This window comes from Heterodontus francisci, chromosome 45, assembly GCF_036365525.1.
Source record: "Heterodontus francisci isolate sHetFra1 chromosome 45, sHetFra1.hap1, whole genome shotgun sequence".
In the NCBI taxonomy this organism is placed as follows: Eukaryota; Metazoa; Chordata; class Chondrichthyes; order Heterodontiformes; family Heterodontidae; genus Heterodontus; species Heterodontus francisci.
In genome coordinates this window covers 18534973-18554337 of record NC_090415.1, presented here as the reverse complement: position 1 = coordinate 18554337, position 19365 = coordinate 18534973, and the positions used below count along the sequence as shown (strand labels likewise).

The 19365-nt window shown below is 39.6% G+C and overlaps 4 non-coding genes across 4 annotated transcripts; 1 reads left to right on the top strand and 3 right to left on the bottom strand.

Annotated features, from left to right (window-relative positions):
• Window positions 1-2431: 2431 nt before the first annotated feature.
• On the bottom strand, window positions 2432-2503 carry trnag-ucc (transfer RNA glycine (anticodon UCC)). Its single transcript has one exon. It is a non-coding gene; the product is annotated as a tRNA-Gly (tRNA).
• Window positions 2504-4499: 1996 nt separating this feature from the next.
• trnag-ucc (transfer RNA glycine (anticodon UCC)) lies at window positions 4500-4571 on the bottom strand. Its single transcript has one exon. It is a non-coding gene; the product is annotated as a tRNA-Gly (tRNA).
• Window positions 4572-10759: 6188 nt separating this feature from the next.
• trnag-ucc (transfer RNA glycine (anticodon UCC)) lies at window positions 10760-10831 on the bottom strand. Its single transcript has one exon. It is a non-coding gene; the product is annotated as a tRNA-Gly (tRNA).
• Window positions 10832-16204: 5373 nt separating this feature from the next.
• On the top strand, window positions 16205-16276 carry trnag-ucc (transfer RNA glycine (anticodon UCC)). The gene has a single exon. It is a non-coding gene; the product is annotated as a tRNA-Gly (tRNA).
• The last annotated feature ends 3089 nt before the right edge of the window (window positions 16277-19365 follow it).

The window sequence follows — 19365 nt, the reverse complement described above, 5'->3', positions numbered from 1 at the left end:
ATTAGTTGATGGTACAAGGACTAGGAGACACAGATTGATGGTTTTGGGAAAGAGATGCAGGGAAATTTGAGGAAGCACTTTTTGCTTTACCTGCTACATTGCAACTGCAAGGTCTGTCCACAAGTGTGGTGGAAGCAGAGACAATCAATGATTTCAATAGGAAATTGGAGAAACACTTGAAGGAAACAAACTTGCTCCAGGGTGACGCCAATCAAGCGGGAGAATGATTCTGATTGGATGATAAGAATATTTTATCAATTTCAATTCTGTCAAAGCTTTGACATTTTTTTCGCTTGTAAAATACTGCAACACAAAGTAAACCTGCAATTTAAGGTTACGATGGCCTGGAATCGAACCCAGGTCAATTGCTTGGAAGGCAGCTATGCTCACCACTATACCACCATCGCTAACTGGAGTGTGTCGGTCCAGCGTTTTGATTAATAGAATGCTGTACAATGGTTTCAACTTGCACCTGAGCAACACGATTATGTCAACAGAAACACAATACTGTGAATGATGGAAATCTGAAATAAAATCAGAAAGAGCTGCAAATATTCTGATTAATGGTCACTCACCTGAAAAGTTAAATCTGCTTCTCTCTCCACAGATGCTGCCAGACCTGCTGAGTATTTCCAGCATTTCCTGTTTTTATTTCAGATTTCCAGCATCTGCAGTATTTTGCATTTATTTTAGAGTTTAGTAGCGAACTGATCCTTTTTGCTTACTGGGCAGAACTATGCAGTGGAGTGACGCAGAAAACTGTACGAAGAACAATGTTTTTAACGGGCCCACAATTTCGAAGTTTAAGGAGGACAAAATACACAGCAATGTATGCATATAGTAAAGAGCTGTAAGTTTCAGGTAGATGTTACCTGAATAGAGGTGAGACAGAGAATACCCAACCCGTCTCACCTTTAGATTCCAGACCAACATAGACCGACAAGGTACAAACTCAAGTTATGTGACCAAGTCAGAGAGTTTATTAGGCTTAACCAAGATGAACAAAGTTAACACTTAGCAAGGGTAATAGATATTCAGTAACACACAACACCCGTTCTTGTTTCTGTGCTTGCTGCGGCACGGACTTCTCTCCTTCTTCATCCCTTGCTGTGTTTTCTTGACTGTATTCTATCTTCTCCTGTTAAGTACCAACGATCTTCTGTTGACCCCTCTCTAAGTGTGATGACGATGTCCTGTAACACCCTTTCTTTTATCCTTCTTGTGGTGCAAGGATGTTACCATATTAGTTTTGAATTGTTCCAAGTGTCCTAATTGGTCCAGGTTGACATCACTGTTTGACACCAGTTAGTTAATGGTTGAATCTACACACAGTACAGATGTTTCCCGACTCTTTCTATTTTAGCAAGGATCCTAAAGGTTACATTCTTGCTGATCCCAGACATTTTTTTCTTTAATTCTGCCTTTATCTCATCTCTCTCCATGCAAGGAGTGCTGGTGACTCTCCCATTGTTCTCACAAAAAGGTTTAAACAAAGTATAGCCTTGAAAACACATTTCATAATAAAGCAAGCAACAGATCAAACAGACTTCAATATATTGATGTACAAAGCATATCATTAATCCTATTATTTTAGCTGTCCTTATTTGTCACAAACGTAAAATATGCCACGGTCCATCGCGCCCACATTGTGGATTCTCCTCCAGCTACATGACTTGCCTTTTTTTTTCCTATGGCTACGTGCATCTTCCACACTGACACATCTCTCAACATGACATTTTAACATAGTTCAGTGAAGATGACCGTCATGCTTCACAATCCAACATTAACATTGCAGTTCTTGCTTAAATGTAAGCCATGAAAATATTCTAAACTTTACACAGCAGTGAGCAGTGTTCAGGTGATACAGAAAATCTGGTGCGTTGGGCAGAGACAATCAGTTAATCTATCAAAGTCCCTTGAAGTTATGCTCCTATCTATACTACTTACAACACAACTATTCTTTTGACATTGAAAAGCTTGGATAGATGGCTCTGGATTGTGTTATCTAAGTAAGTGGTTGTTCTCCTTCCAGCAATGTGGATTGAGGGGATATCTGATGCAGGTGTAGGTAAGTTAGACAAGGATAACCCGTTCCCATTAGTTGATGGTACAAGGACTAGGAGACACAGATTGATGGTTTTGGGAAAGAGATGCAGGGAAATTTGAGGAAGCACTTTTTGCTTTACCTGCCACATTGCAACTGCAATGTCTGTCCACAAGTGTGGTGGAAGCAGAGACAATCAATGATTTCAATAGGAAATTGGAGAAACACTTGAAGGAAACAAACTTGCTCCAGGATGACGCCAATCAAGCAAGAGAATGAATCTGATTGGATGATAAGAATATTTTATCAATTTCAATTCTGTCAAAGCTTTGACATTTTTTTCGTTCGCAAAATACTGCAACATAAAGCAAACCTGCAATTTAAGGTTGCGATGGCTGGGAATCGAACCCAGGTCAACTGCTTGGAAGACAGCTATGCTCACCACTATACCACCATCACTTACTGTACTATGTTGGTCCAGCGTTTTGATTAATAGAATGCTGTACAATGGTTTCAACTTGCACCTGAGCAACACGATTTTGTTCACAGAAACACAAAACTGTGAATGCTGGAAATCTGAAAAAAAATCAGAAAGTGCTGCAAATATTCTGATCTGCTTCTCTCTCCACAGATGCTGCCAGACCTGCTGAGTATTTCCAGCATTTCTTGTTTTTATTTCAGATTTCCAGCGTCTGCAGTATTTTGCTTTTATTTTAGAGTTGAGTCGCGAACTGATCCTTTTTGCTTACTGGGCAGAACTATGCAGTGGAGTGACGCAGAAAACTGTACGAAGAACAACGTTTTTAACGGGCCCACAATTTCGAAGTTTAAGGAGGACAAAATACACAGCAATGTATGCATATAGTGAAGAGCTGTAAGTTTCAGGTAGATGTTACCTGAACAGAGGTGAGACAGAGAATACCCAACCCGTCTCACCTTTAGATTCCTGACCAAGATAGACCGACAAGGTACAAACTCAAGTTATGTGACCAAGTCAGAGAGTTTATTAGGCTTAACCAAGATGTACAAAGTTAATACTTAACAATGGTAATAGATATTCAGTAACACACAACACCCGTTCTTGTTTCTGTGCTTGCTGCGGCACGGACTTCTCTCCTTCTTCATCCCTTGCTGTGTTTTTTCGACTGTATTCTATCTTCTCCTTTTAAGTACCAACGTTCTTCTGTTGACCCCTCTCTAAGTGTGCTGACGATGTCCTGTAACACCCTTTCTTTTATCCTTCTTGTGGTGCAAGGATGTTACCATATTAGTTTTGAATTGTTCCAAGTGTCCTAATTGGTCCAGGTTGACATCATTGTTTGACACTAGTTAGTTAATGGTTGAATCTACACACAGTACAGATGTTTCCCGACTCTTTCTATTTTAGCAAGGATCCTAAAGGTTACATTCTTGCTGATCCCAGACATTTTTTTCTTTAATTCTGCCTTTATCTCATCTCTCTCCATGCAAGGAGTGCTGGTGACTCTCCCATTGTTCTCACAAAAAGGTTTAAACAAAGTATCGCCTTGAAAACACATTTCATAATAAAGCAAGCAACAGATCAAACAGACTTCAATATATTGATGTACAAAGCAAATCATTAATCCTATTATTTTAGCTGTCCTTTTTTGTCACAAACGTAAAATATGTCACGGTCCATCGCGCCCACATTGTGGATTCTCCTCCAGCTACATGACTTGCCTTTTTTTTTCGTATGGCTACGTGCATCTTCCACACTGACACATCTCTCAACATGACATTTTAACATAGTTCAGTGAAGATGACCGTCATGCTTCACAATCCAACATTAACATTGCAGTTCTTGCATAAATGTAAGCCATGAAAATACTCTAAACTTTACACAGCGGTGAGCAGTGTTCAGGTGATACAGAAAATCTGGTGCGTTGGGCAGAGACAATCAGTTAATCTATCAAAGTCCCTTGAAGTTATGCTCCTACCTATACTACTTACAACACAACTATTCTTTTGATATTGAAAAGCTTGGATAGATGCCACTGGATTGTGTTATCTAAGTAAGTGGTTGTTCTCCTTACAGCAATGTGGATTGAGGGGATATCTGATGCAGGTGTAGGTAAGTTAGACAAGGATAACCCGTTCCCATTAGTTGATGGTACAAGGACTAGGAGACACAGATTGATGGTTTTGGGAAAGAGATGCAGGGAAATTTGAGGAAGCACTTTTTGCTTTCCCTGCCACATTGCAACTGCAATGTCTGTCCACAAGTGTGGTGGAAGCAGAGACAATCAATGATTTCAATAGGAAATTGGAGAAACACTTGAAGGAAACAAACTTGCTCCAGGATGACGCCAATCAAGCAAGAGAATGAATCTGATTGGATGATAAGAATATTTTATCAATTTCAATTCTGTCAAAGCTTTGACATTTTTTTCGTTTGCAAAATACTGCAACATAAAGCAAACCTGCAATTTAAGGTTGCGATGGCTGGGAATCGAACCAAGGTCAACTGCTTGGAAGGCAGCTATGCTCACCACTATACCACCATCGCTTACTGCACTATGTTGGTCCAGCGTTTTGATTAATAGAATGCTGTACAATGGTTTCAACTTGTACCTGAGCAACACGATTTTGTTCACAGAAACACAATACTGTGAATGCTGGAAATCTGAAAAAAAATCAGAAAGTGCTGCAAATATTCTGATCTGCTTCTCTCTCCACAGATGCTGCCAGACCTGCTGAGTATTTCCAGCATTTCTTGTTTTTATTTCAGATTTCCAGCATCTGCAGTATTTTGCTTTTATTTTAGAGTTGAGTAGCGAACTGATCCTTTTTGCTTACTGGGCAGAACTATGCAGTGGAGTGACGCAGAAAACTGTACGAAGAACAATGTTTTTAACGGGCCCACAATTTCGAAGTTTAAGGAGGACAAAATACACAGCAATGTATGCATATAGTGAAGAGCTGTAAGTTTCAGGTAGATGTTACCTGAACAGAGTTGAGACAGAGAATACCCAACCCGTCTCACCTTTAGATTCCTGACCAAGATAGACCGACAAGGTACAAACTCAAGTTATGTGACCAAGTCAGAGAGTTTATTAGGCTTAACCAAGATGTACAAAGTTAATACTTAACAATGGTAATAGATATTCAGTAACACACAACACCCGTTCTTGTTTCTGTGCTTGCTGCGGCACGGACTTCTCTCCTTCTTCATCCCTTGCTGTGTTTTTTCGACTGTATTCTATCTTCTCCTTTTAAGTACCAACGTTCTTCTGTTGACCCCTCTCTAAGTGTGCTGACGATGTCCTGTAACACCCTTTCTTTTATCCTTCTTGTGGTGCAAGGATATTACCATATTAGTTTTGAATTGTTCCAAGTGTCCTAATTGGTCCAGGTTGACATCATTGTTTGACACTAGTTAGTTAATGGTTGAATCTACACACAGTACAGATGTTTCCCGACTCTTTCTATTTTAGCAAGGATCCTAAAGGTTACATTCTTGCTGATCCCAGACATTTTTTTCTTTAATTCTGCCTTTATCTCATCTCTCTCCATGCAAGGATTGCTGGTGACTCTCCCATTGTTCTCAAAAAAAGGTTTAAACAAAGTATAGCCTTGAAAACACATTTCATAATAAAGCAAGCAACAGATCAAACAGACTTCAATATATTGATGTACAAAGCATATCATTAATCCTATTATTTTAGCTGTCCTTATTTGTCACAAACGTAAAATATGTCACGGTCCATCGCGCCCACATTGTGGATTCTCCTCCAGCTACATGACTTGCCTTTTTTTTTCCTATGGCTACGTGCATCTTCCACACTGACACATCTCTCAACATGACATTTTAACATAGTTCAGTGAAGATGACCGTCATGCTTCACAATCCAACATTAACATTGCAGTTCTTGCATAAATGTAAGCCATTAAAATACTCTAAACTTTACACAGCGGTGAGCAGTGTTCAGGTGATACAGAAAATCTGGTGCGTTGGGCAGAGACAATCAGTTAATCTATCAAAGTATTATTGATGTTATGCTCCTATCTATACTACTTACAACACAACTATTCTTTTGTTATTGAAAAGCTTGGATAGATGGCTCTGGATTGTGTTATCTAAGTAAGTGGTTGTTCTCCTTACAGCAATGTGGATTGAGGGGAGATCTGATGCAGGTGTAGGTAAGTGAGACAAGGATAACCCGTTCCCATTAGTTGATGGTACAAGGACTAGGAGACACAGATTGATGGTTTTGGGAAAGAGATGCAGCGAAATGTGAGGAAGCACTTTTTGCTTTCCCTGCTACATTGCAACTGCAATGTCTGTCCACAAGTGTGGTGGAAGCAGAGACAATCAATGATTTCAATAGGAAATTGGAGAAACACTTGAAGGAAACAAACTTGCTCCAGGGTGACGCCAATCAAGCGGGAGAATGATTCTAATTGGATGATAAGAATTTTTTATCAATTTCAATTCTGTCAAAGCTTTGACATTTTTTTCGTTTGTAAAATACTGCAACATAAAGAAAACCTGCAATTTAAGGTTGCGATGGCAGGGAACCAAACCCAGATAAACTGCTTGGAAAGCAGCTATGCTCACCACTATACCACCATCGCTTACTGTACTATGCTGGTCCAGCGTTTTGATTAATAGAATGCTGTACAATGGTTTCAACTTGCACCTGAGCAACACGATTATGTTAACAGAAACACAATACTGTGAATGCTGGAAATCTGAAATAATATCAGAAAGTGCTGCAAATATTCTGATCAATGGTCACTCACCTGAAACGTTAACTCCGCTTCTCTCTCCACAGATGCTGCCAGACCTGCTGAGTATTTCCAGCATTTCTTGTTTTTATTTCAGATTTCCAGCATCTGCAGTATTTTGCTTTTATTTTAGAGTTTAGTAGCGTACTGATCCTTTTTGCTTACTGGGCAGAACTATGCAGTGGAGAGACGCTCAAAACTGTACGAAGAACAATGTTTTTAACGGGCCCACAATTTCGAAGTTTAAGGAGGACTAAATACACAGCAATGTATGCATATAGTAAAGAGCTGCAAGTTTCAGATCGATATTACCTGAACAGAGGTGAGACAGAGAATACCCAACCCGTCTCACCTTTAGATTCCTGACCAAGATAGACCTACAAGGTACAAACTCAAGTTATGTGACCAAGTCAGAGAGTTTATTTGGCTTAACTAAGATGTACAAAGTTAATACTTAACAATGGTAATAGATAATCAGTAACACACAACACCCGTTCTTGTTTCTGTGCTTGCTGCCGCACGGACTTCTCTCCTTCTTCATCCCTTGCTGTGTTTTTTTGACTATATTCTATCTTCTCCTTTTAAGTACCAACGATCTTCTGTTGACCCCTGTCTAAGTGTGCTGACGATGTCCTGTAACACCCTTTCTTTTATCCTTCTTGTGGTGCAAGGATGTTACCATATTAGTTTTGAATTGTTCCAAGTGTCCTAATTGGTCTAGGTTGACATCACTGTTTGACACCAGTTAGTTAATGGTTGAATCTACACACAGTACAGATGTTTCCAGACTCTTTCTATTTCAGCAAGGATCCTAAAGGTTACATTCTTGCTGATCCCAGACATTTCTTTCTTTAATTCTGCCCTTATCTCATCTCTCTCCATGCAAGGAGTGCTGGTGACTCTCCCATTGTTCTCACAAAAAGGTTTAAACAAAGTATAGCCTTGAAAACACATTTCATAATAAAGCAAGCAACAGATCAAACAGACTTCAATATATTGATGTACAAAGCATATCATTAATCCTATTATTTTAGCTGTCCTTATTTGTCACAAACGTAAAATATGTCACGGTCCATCGCGCCCACATTGTGGATTCTCCTCCAGCTACATGACTTGCCTTTATTTTTCATATGGCTACGTGCATCTTCCACACTGACACATATCTCAACATGACATTTTAACATAGTTCAGTGAAGATGACCGTCATGCTTCACAATCCAACCTTAACATTGCAGTTCTTGCATAAATGTAAGCCATGAAAATACTCTAAACTTTACACAGCGGTGAGCAGTGTTCAGGTGATACAGAAAATCTGGTGCGTTGAGCAGAGACAATCAGTTAATCTATCAAAGTCTCTTGATGTTATGCTCCTATCGAGACTACTTACAACACAACTATTCTTTTGTTATTGAAAAGCTTGGATAGATGGCTCTGGATTGTGTTATCTAAGTGAGTGGTTGTTCTCCTGACAGCAATGTGGATTGAGGGGAGATCTGATGCAGGTGTAGGTAAGTTAGACAAGGATAACCCGTTCCCATTAGTTGATGGGACAAGGACCAGGAGACACAGATTGATGGTTTTGGGAAAGAGATGCAGCGAAATGTGAGGAAGCACTTTTTGCTTTACCTGCGACATTGCAACTGCAATGTCTGTCCACAAGTGTGGTGGAAGCAGAGACAATCAATGATTTCAATAGGAAATTGGAGAAACACTTGAAGGAAACACAATTGCTCCAGGGTGACGCCAATCAAGCGGGAGAATGAATCTGATTGGATGATAAGAATATTTTATCAATTTCAATTCTGTCAAAGCTTTGACATTTTTTTCGTTTGTAAAATACTGCAACATAAAGTAAACCTGCAATTTAAGGTTGCAATGGCCGGGAATCGAACCCAAGTCAACTGCTTGGAAAGCAGCTATGCTCACCACTATACCACCATCACTTACTGTACTGTGCTTGTCCAGCGTTTTGATTAATAGAATGCTGTACAATGGTTTCAACTTGTCCCTGAGCAATGCGATTCTGAAAACAGAAACACAATACTGTGAATGCTGGAAATCTGAAATAAAATCAGAAAGTGCTGCAAATATTCTGATCAATGGTCACTCACCTGAAACGTTAACTCTGCTTCTCTCTCCACAGATGCTGCCAGACCTGCTGAGTATTTCCAGCATTTCTTGTTTTTATTTCAGATTTCCAGCATCTGCAGTATTTTGCTTTTATTTCAGAGTTCAGTCGCGAACTGATCCTTTTTGCTTACTGGGCAGAATTATGCAGTGGAGTTACGCAACAAACTGTACGAAGAACAATGTTTTTAACGGGCCCACAATTTCGAAGTTGAAGGAGGACAAAATACACAGCAATGTATGCATTTAGTAAAGAGCTGCAAGTTTCAGCGAGATTTACCTGAACAGAGGTGAGACAGAGAATACCCAACCCGTCTCACCTTTAGATTCCTGACCAAGATATACCTACAAGGTGAAAACTCAAGTTATGTGACCAAGTCAGAGAGTTTATTAGGCTTAACTAAGATGTACAAAGTTAATACTTAACAATGTTAATAGATATTCAGTAACACACAACACCCGTTCTTGTTTCTGTGCTTGCTGCCGCACGGACTTCTCTCCTTCTTCATCCCTTGCTGTGTTTTTTTGACTGTATTCTATCTTCTCCTTTTAAGTACCAACGATCTTCTGTTGACCCCTCTCTAAGTGTGCTGACGATGTCCTGTAACACCCTTTCTTTTATCCTTCTTGTGGTGCAAGGATGTTACCATATTAGTTTTGAATTGTTCCAAGTGTCCTAATTGGTCCAGGTTGACATCACTGTTTGACACTAGTTAGTTAATGGTTGAATCTACACACATTACATATGTTTCCCGACTCTTTCTATTTTATCAAGGATCCTAAAGGTTACATTCTTGCTGATCCCAGACATTTTTTTCTTTAATTCTGCCTTTATCTCATCTCTCTCCATGCAAGGAGTGCTGGTGACTCTCCCATTGTTCTCACAAAAAGGTTTAAACAAAGTATAGCCTTGAAAACACGTTTCATAATAAAGCAAGCAACAGATCAAACAGACTTCAATATATTGATGTACAAAGCATATCATTAATCCTATTATTTTAGCTGTCCTTATTTGTCACAAACGTAAAATATGTCACAATCCATCGCACCCACTTTGTGGATTCTCCTCCAGCTACAAGACTTGCCTTTTTTTTTCCTATGGCTACGTGCATCTTCCACACTGACACATCTCTCAACATGACATTTTAACATAGTTCAGAGAAGACGACCGTCATGCTTCACAATCCAACCTTAACATTGCAGTTCTTGCATAAATGTAAGCCATGAAAATACTCTAAACTTTATACAGCTGTGAGCAGTGTTCAGGTGATACAGAAAATCTGGTGCGTTGGGCAGAGACAATGAGTTAATCTATCAAAGTCTCTTGAAGTTATGCTCCTATCTATACTACTTACAACACAACTATTCTTATGCTATTGAAAAGCTTCGATAGATGGCTCTGGATTGTGTTATCTAAGTAGGTGGTTGTTCTCCTTCCAGCAATGTGGATTGAGGGGAGATCTGATGCAGGTGTAGGTAAGTTAGACAAGGATAACCCGTTCCCATTAGTTGATGGTACAAGGACTAGGAGACACAGATTGATGGTTTTGGGAAAGAGATGCCGGGAAATGTGAGGAAGCACTTTTTGCTTTACCTGCTGCATTGCAACTGCAATGTCTGTCCACAAGTGTGGTGGAAGCAGAGACAATCAATGATTTCAATAGGAAATTGGAGAAACACTTGAAGGAAACAAACTTGCTCCAGGGTGACGCCAATCAAGCGGGAGAATGAATCTGATTGGATGATAAGAATATTTTATCAATTTCAATTCTGTCAAAGCTTTGACATTTTTTTCGTTTGTAAAATACTGCAACATAAAGGAAAGCTGCAACTTCAGGCTGCGATAGCCTGGAATCGAACCCAGGTCAACTGCTTGGAAGGCAGCTATGCTCACCACTATACCACCATCGCTTACTGTACTGTGCTGGTCCAGCGTTTTGATTAATAGAATGCTGTACAATGGTTTCAACTTGCACCTGAGCAACACGATTATGTTAACAGAAACACAATACTGTGAATGCTGGAAATCTGAAATAATATCAGAAAGTGCTGCAAATATTCTGATCAATGGTCACTCACCTGAAACGTTAACTCTGCTTCTCTCTCCACAGATGCTGCCAGACCTGCTGAGTATTTCCAGCATTTCTTATTATTATTTCAGATTTCCAGCATCTGCAGTCTTTTGCTTTTATTTTAGAGTTTAGTAGCGAACTGATCCTTTTTGCTTACTGGGCAGAACTATGCAGTGGAGTGACGCAGAAAACTGTACGAAGAACAATGTTTTTAACGGGCCCACAATTTCGAAGTTTAAGGAGGACTAAATACACAGCAATGTATGCATATAGTAAAGAGCTGTAAGTTTCAGGTAGATGTTACCTGAAAAGAGGTGAGACAGAGAATACCCAACCCGTCTCACCTTTAGATTCCTGACCAAGATAGACCGACAAGGTACAAACTCAAGTTATGTGACCATGTCAGAGAGTTTATTAGGCTTAACCAAGATGTACAAAGTTAATACTTAACAATGGTAATAGATAATCAGTAACACACAACACCCGTTCTTGTTTCTGTGCTTGCTGCCGCACGGACTTCTCTCCTTCTTCATCCCTTGCTGTGTTTTTTGACTATATTCTATCTTCTCCTTTTAAGTACCAACGATCTTCTGTTGACCCCTCTCTAAGTGTGCTGACGATGTCCTGTAACACCCTTTCTTTTATCCTTCTTGTGGTGCAGGGATGTTACCATATTAGTTTTGAATTGTTCCAAGTGTCCTAATTGGTCCAGGTTGACATCATTGTTTGACACTAGTTAGTTAATGGTTGAATCTACACACAGTACAGATGTTTCCCGACTCTTTCTATTTTAGCAAGGATCCTAAAGGTTACATTCTTGCTGATCCCAGACATTTTTTTCTTTAATTCTGCCTTTATCTCATCTCTCTCCATGCAAGGAGTGCTGGTGACTCTCCCATTGTTCTCACAAAAAGGTTTAAACAAAGTATAGCCTTGAAAACACATTTCATAATAAAGCAAGCAACAGATCAAACAGACTTCAATATATTGATGTACAAAGCATATCATTAATCCTATTATTTTAGCTGTCCTTATTTGTCACAAACGTAAAATATGTCACGGTCCATCGCGCCCACTTTGTGGATTCTCCTCCAGCTGCATGACTTGCCTTTTTTTTTCCTATGGCTACGTGCATCTTCCACACTGACACATCTCTCAACATGACATTTTAACATAGTTCAGAGAAGATGACCGTCATGCTTCACAATCCAACCTTAACATTGCAGTTCTTGCATAAATGTAAGCCATGAAAATACTCTAAACTTTATACAGCTGTGAGCAGTGTTCAGGTGATACAGAAAATCTGGTGCGTTGGGCAGAGACAATCAGTTAATCTATCAAAGTCTCTTGAAGCTATGCTCCTATCTATACTACTTACAACACAACTATTCTTATGCTATTGAAAAGCTTGGATAGATGGCTCTGGATTGTGTTATCTAAGTAGGTGGTTGTTCTCCTTCCAGCAATGTGGATTGAGGGGAGATCTGATGCAGGTGTAGGTAAGTTAGACAAGGATAACCCGTTCCCATTAGTTGATGGTACAAGGACTAGGAGACACAGATTGATGGTTTTGGGAAAGTGATGCCGGGAAATGTGAGGAAGCACTTTTTGCTTTACCTGCTACATTGCAACTGCAATGTCTGTCCACAAGTGTGGTGGAAGCAGAGACAATCAATGATTTCAATAGGAAATTGGAGAAACACATGAAGGAAACAAACTTGCTCCAGGGTGACGCCAATCAAGCGGGAGAATGAATCTGATTGGATGATAAGAATATTTTATCAACTTCAATTCTGTCAAAGCTTTGACATTTTTTTCGTTTGTAAAATACTGCAACATGAAGTAAACCTTCAATTTAAGTTTGCGATGGCCGGGAATCGAACCCAGGTCAACTGCTTGGAAGGCAGCTATGCTCACCACTATATGCTCACCAGTTCCGAAGAAGGATCACTGATCCGAAACGTTAACTCTGCTTCTCTTTCCACAGGTGCTGCCAGACCTGCTGAGTGAATCCAGCATTTCTTGTTTTTGTTATGCTCACCACTATACCACCATCGCTTACTGTACTGTGCTGGTCCAGCGTTTTGATTAATAGAATACTGTACAATGGTTTCAACTTGCACCTGAGCAACACGATTATGTTAACAGAAACACAATACTGTTAATGCTGGAAATCTGAAATAAAATCAGAAAGTGCTGCAAATATTCTGATCAATGGTCACTCACCTGAAACGTTAACTCTGCTTCTCTCTCCACAGATGCTGCCAGACCTGCTGAGTATTTCCAGCATTTCTTATTATTATTTCAGATTTCCAGCATCTGCAGTATTTTGCTTTTATTTTAGAGTTTAGTAGCGAACTGATCCTTTTTGCTGACTGGGCAGAACTATGCAGTGGAGTGACGCAGAAAACTGTACGAAGAACAATGTTTTTAACGGGCCCACAATTTCGAAGTTTAAGGAGGACAAAATACACAGCAATGTATGCATATAGTAAAGAGCTGTAAGTTTCAGGTAGATGTTACCTGAACAGAGGTGATACAGAGAATACCCAACCCGTCTCACCTTTAGATTCCTGACCAAGATAGACGGACAAGGTACAAACTCAAGTTATGTGACCATGTCAGTGAGTTTATTAGGCTTAACCAAGATGTACAAAGTTAATACTTAACAATGGTAATAGATATTCAGTAACACACAACACCCGTTCTTGTTTCTGTGCTTGCTGCCGCACGGAGTTCTCTCCTTCTTCATCCCTTGCTGTGTTTTTTTGACTATATTGTATCTTCTCCTTTTAAGTACCAACGATCTTCTGTTGACCCCTCTCTAAGTGTGCTGACGATGTCCTGTAACACCCTTTCTTTTATCCTTCTTGTGGTGCAAGGATGTTACCATATTAGTTTTGAATTGTTCCAAGTGTCCTAATTGGTCCAGGTTGACATCACTGTTTGACACTAGTTAGTTAATGGTTGAATCTACACACAGTACAGATGTTTCCCGACTCTTTCTATTTTAGCAAGGATCCTAAAGGTGACATTCTTGCTGATCCCAGACATTTTTTTCTTTAATTCTGCCTTTATCTCATCTCTCTCCATGCAAGGAGTGCTGGTGACTCTCCCATTGTTCTCACAAAAAGGTTTAAACAAAGTATAGCCTAGAAAACACATTTCATAATAAAGCAAGCAACAGATCAAACAGACTTCAATATATTGATGTACAAAGCATATCATTTATCCTATTATTTTAGCTGTCCTTATTTGGCACAAACGTAAAATATGTCACGGTCCATCGCGCCCACTTTGTGGATTCTCCTCCAGCTACATGACTTGCCTTTTTTTTTCCTATGGCTACGTGCATCTTCCACACTGACACATCTCTCAACATGACATTTTAACTTAGTTCAGAGAAGATGACCGTCATGCTTCACAATCCAACCTTCACATTGCAGTTCTTGCATAAATGTAAGCCATGAAAATACTCGAAACTTTATACAGCTGTGACCAGTGTTCAGGTGATACAGAAAATCTGGTGCGTTGGGCAGAGACAATCAGTTAATCTATCAAAGTCTCTTGAAGTTATGCTCCTATCTATACTACTTACAACACAACTATTCTTATGCTATTGAAAAGCTTGGATAGATGGCTCTGGATTGTGTTATCTAAGTAAGTGGTTGTTTTCCTGACAGCAATGTGGATTGAGGGGAGATCTGATGCAGGTGTAGGTAAGTTAGACAAGGATAACCCGTTCCCATTAGTTGATGGTACAAGGACTAGGAGACACAGATTGATGGTTTTGGGAAAGAGATGCAGCAAAATGTGAGGAAGCACTTTTTGCTTTACCTGCGACATTGCAACTGCAATGTCTGTCCACAAGTGTGGTGGAAGCAGAGACAATCAATGATTTCAGTAGGAAATTGGAGAAACACTTGAAGGAAACAAACTTGCTCCAGGGTGAATGTTGATTTTACTCTGTACCTGCCAGTTTCTGGTATGTGAATGTTGATTTTACTCTGTACCTTTCAGTTCCTGGTATGTGAATGTTGATTTTACTCTGTATCTGTCAGTTTATGGTATGTGAATGTTGATTTTACTCTGTACCTTTCAGTTTCTGGAATGTGAATGTTGATTTTACTCTGTACCTGTCAGTTTATGGTATGTGAATGTTGATTTTACTCTGTACCTGTCTGTTCCTGGTATGTGAATGTTGATTTTACTCTGTATCTGTCACTTTGTGCAATGAGAGGGGTCAACAGAAGATCGTTACCTCTTGGAAGGAGAAGGTAGAACACAGTCAAGAACCACAGCAAGGGATGAAGAAGGAGAGAAGTCCGTGTGGCAGCAAGCACAGAAACAAGAACGGGTGTTGTGTTACTGAATATCTATTGGTAACATCTTTGCACCACAAGAAGGATAAAAGAAAGGGTGTTATAGGACATCGTCAGCACACTTCGAGAGGGGTCAACAGAAGATCGTTGGTGCTTCAAAGGAGAAGATAGAATATAGTCAAAAAAACACAGCAAGGGATGAAGAAGGAGAGAAGTCCGTGCCGCAGCAAGCACAGAAACAAGAACGGGTGTTGTGTTACTGAATATCTATTACCATTGTTAAGTATTAACTTTGTACATCTTAGTTAAGCCTAATAAACTCTCTGACTTGGTCACATAACTTGAGTTTGTACCTTGTCGGTCTATCTTGGTCAGGAATCTAAAGGTGAGACGGGTTGGGTATTCTCTGTCTCACCTCTGTTCAGGTAACATCTACCTGAAACTTACAGCTCTTTACGATATGCATACATTGCTGTGTATTTAGTCCTCCTTAAACTTCGAAATTGTGGGCCCGTTAAAAACATTGTTCTTCGTACAGTTTTCTGCGTCACTCCACTGCAAAGTTCTGCCCAGTAAGCAAAAAGGATCAGTTCGCAACTAAACTCTAAAATAAAAGCAAAATACTGCAGATGCTGGAAATCTGAAATAAAAACAAGAAATGCTGGAAATACTCAGCAGGTCTGGCAGCATCTGTGGAGAGAGAAGCAGAATTAACGTTTCAGGTGAGTGACCATTGATCAGAATATTTGCAGCTCTTTCTGATTTTATTTCAGATTTCCAGCATTCACAGTATTGTGTTTCTGTTAACATAATCGTATTGCTCAGGTCCGAATTGAAACCATTGTACAGCATTCTATTAATCAAAACGCTGGACCAAAGCAGTCCAGTGAGCGATGGTGGTATAGTGGTGAGCATAACTGCCTTCCAAGCAGTTGACCTGGGTTCGACCTCCGGCCATCGCAACCTTAAATTGCAGGTTTACTTTATGTTGCAGTATTTTACAAACGAAAAAAATGTCAAAGCTTTGACAGAATTGAAATTGATAAAATATTCTTATCATCCAAATCAGATTCATTCTCCTGCTTGATTGGCGTCACCCTGGAGCAAGTTTGTTTCCTTCAAGTGTTTCTCCAATTTCCTATTGAAATCATTGATTGTCTCTGCTTCCACCACACTTGCGGACAGACATTGCAGTTGCAATGTCGCAGGTAAAGCAAAAAGTGCTTCCTGAAATTACCCTGCATCTCTTTCCCAAAACCATCAATCTGTGTCTCCTAGTCCTTGTACCATCAACTAATGGGAACGGGTTATCCTTGTCTAACTTACCTACACCTGCATCAGATCTCCCCTCAATCCACATTGCTGGAAGGAGAACAACCACTTACTTAGATAACACAATCCAGAGCCATCTATCCAAGCTTTTCAATAACAAAAGAATAGTTGTGTTGTAAGAAGCATAGATAGGAGCATAACTTCAAGAGACTTTGATAGATTAACTGATTGTCTCTGCCAACGCACCAGATTTTCTGTATCACCTGAACACTGCTCACCGCTGTGTAAAGTTTAGAGTATTTTCATGGCTTACATTTATGCAAGAACTGCAATGTTAATGTTGGATTGTGAAGCATGACGGTCATCTTCACTGAACTATGTTAAAATGTCATGTTGAGAGATGTGTCAGTGTGGAAGATGCACGTAGCCATAGGAAAAAAAAAGGCAAGTCATGTAGCTGGAGGAGAATCCACAAAGTGGGCGCGATGGACCGTGACATATTTTACGTTTGTGACAAATAAGGACAGCTAAAATAATAGGATAAATGATATGCTTTGTACATCAATATATTGAAGTCTGTTTGATCTGTTGCTTGCTTTATTATGAAATGTGTTTTCAAGGCTATACATTGTTTAAACCTTTTTGAGAGAACGATGGGAGTCTCACCAGCACTCCTTGCATGGAGAGAGATGAGATAAGGGCAGAATTAAAGAAAAAAATGTCTGGGATCAGCAAGAATGTAACCTTTAGGATCCTTGCTAAAATAGAAAGAGTCGGGAAACATCTGTACTGTGTGTAGATTCAACCATTAACTAACTAGTGTCAAACAATGATGTCAACCTGGACCAATTAGGACACTTGGAACAATTCAAAACTAATATGGTAACATCCTTGCACCACAAGAAGGATAAAAGAAAGGGTGTTACAGGACATCGTCAGCACACTTAGAGAGGGGTCAACAGAAGATCGTTGGTACTTAAAAGGAGAAGATACAATATAGTCAAAAAAACACAGCAAGGGATGAAGAAGGAGAGAAGTCCGTGCGGCAGCAAGCACAGAAACAAGAACGGGTGTTGTGTGTTACTGAATATCTATTACCATTGTTAAGTATTAACTTTGTACATCTTATTTAAGCCTAATAAACTCTCTGACTTGGTCACATAACTTGAGTTTGTACCTTGTCGGTCTATCTTGGTCAGGAATCTAAAGGTGAGACGGGTTGTGTATTCTCTGTCTCACCTCTGTTCAGGTAATATCGAGCTGAAACTTACAGCTCTTTACTATATGCATACATTGCTGTGTATTTTGTCCTCCTTAAACTTCGAAATTGTGGGCCCGTTAAAAACATTGTTCTCCGTACAGTTTTCTGCGTCACTCCACTGCATAGTTCTGCCCAGTAAGCAAAAAGGATCAGTTCGCGACTAAACTCTAAAATAAAAGCAAAATACTGCAGATGCTGGAAATCTGAAATAAAAACAAGAAATGCTGGAAATACTCAGCAGGTCTGGCAGCATCTGTGGAGAGAGAAGCAGAGTTAACGTTTCAGGTGAGTGACCATTGATCAGAATATTTGCAGCACTTTCTGATTTTATTTCAGATTTCCAGCATTCACAGTATTGTGTTTCTGTTAACATAATCGTATTGCTCAGGTACAAGTTGAAACCATTGTACAGCATTCTATTAATCAAAACGCTGGACCAACATAGTACAGTTAGCGATGGTGGAATAGTGGTGAGCATAGCTGCCTTCCAAGCAGTTGACCTGGGTTTGATTCCCGGCCATCGCAACATTAAATTGCAGGTTTACTTTTTGTTGCAGTATTTTACAAACGAAAAAAATGTCAAAGCTTTGACAGAATTGAAATTGATAAAATATTCTTATCATCCAATCAGATTCATTCTCTTGCTTGATTGGCGTCACCCTGGAGCAAGTTTGTTTCCTTCAAGTGTTTCTCCAATTTCCTAATGAAATCATTGATTGTCTCTGCTTCCACCACACTTGTGGACAGACATTGCAGTTGCAATGTAGCAGGTAAAGCAAAAAGTGCTTCCTGAAATTACCCTGCATCTCTTTCCCAAAACCATCAATCTGTGTCTCCTGGTCCTTGTATCATCAACTAATGGGAACGGGTTATCCTTGTCTAACTTACCTACACCTGCATCAGATCTCCCCTCAATCCACATTGCTGGAAGGAGAACAACCACTTACTTAGATAACACAATCCAGAGCCATCTATCCAAGCTTTTCAATAACAAAAGAATAGTTGTGTTGTAAGTAGTATAGATAGGAGCATAACTTCAAGAGACTTTGATAGATTAACTGATTGTCTCTGCCCAACGCACCAGATTTTCTGTATCACCTGAACACTGCTCACCGCTGTGTAAAGTTTAGAGTATTTTCATGGCTTACATTTATGCAAGATCTGCAATGTTAATGTTGGGTTGTGAAGGATGACGGTCATCTTCACTGAACTATGTTAAAATGTCATGTTGAGAGATGTGTCAGTGTGGAAGATGCACGTAGCCATAGGAAAAAAAAAGGCAAGTCATGTAGCTGGAGGAGAATCCACAATGTGGGCGCGATGGACTGTGACATATTTTACGTTTGTGACAAATAAGGACAGCTAAAATAATAGGATTAATGATATGCTTTGCACATCAATATATTGAAGTCTGTTTGATCTGTTGCTTGCTTTATTATGAAATGTGTTTTCAAGGCTATACTTTGTTTAAACCTTTTTGTGAGAACAATGGGAGAGTCACCAGCACTCCTTGCATGG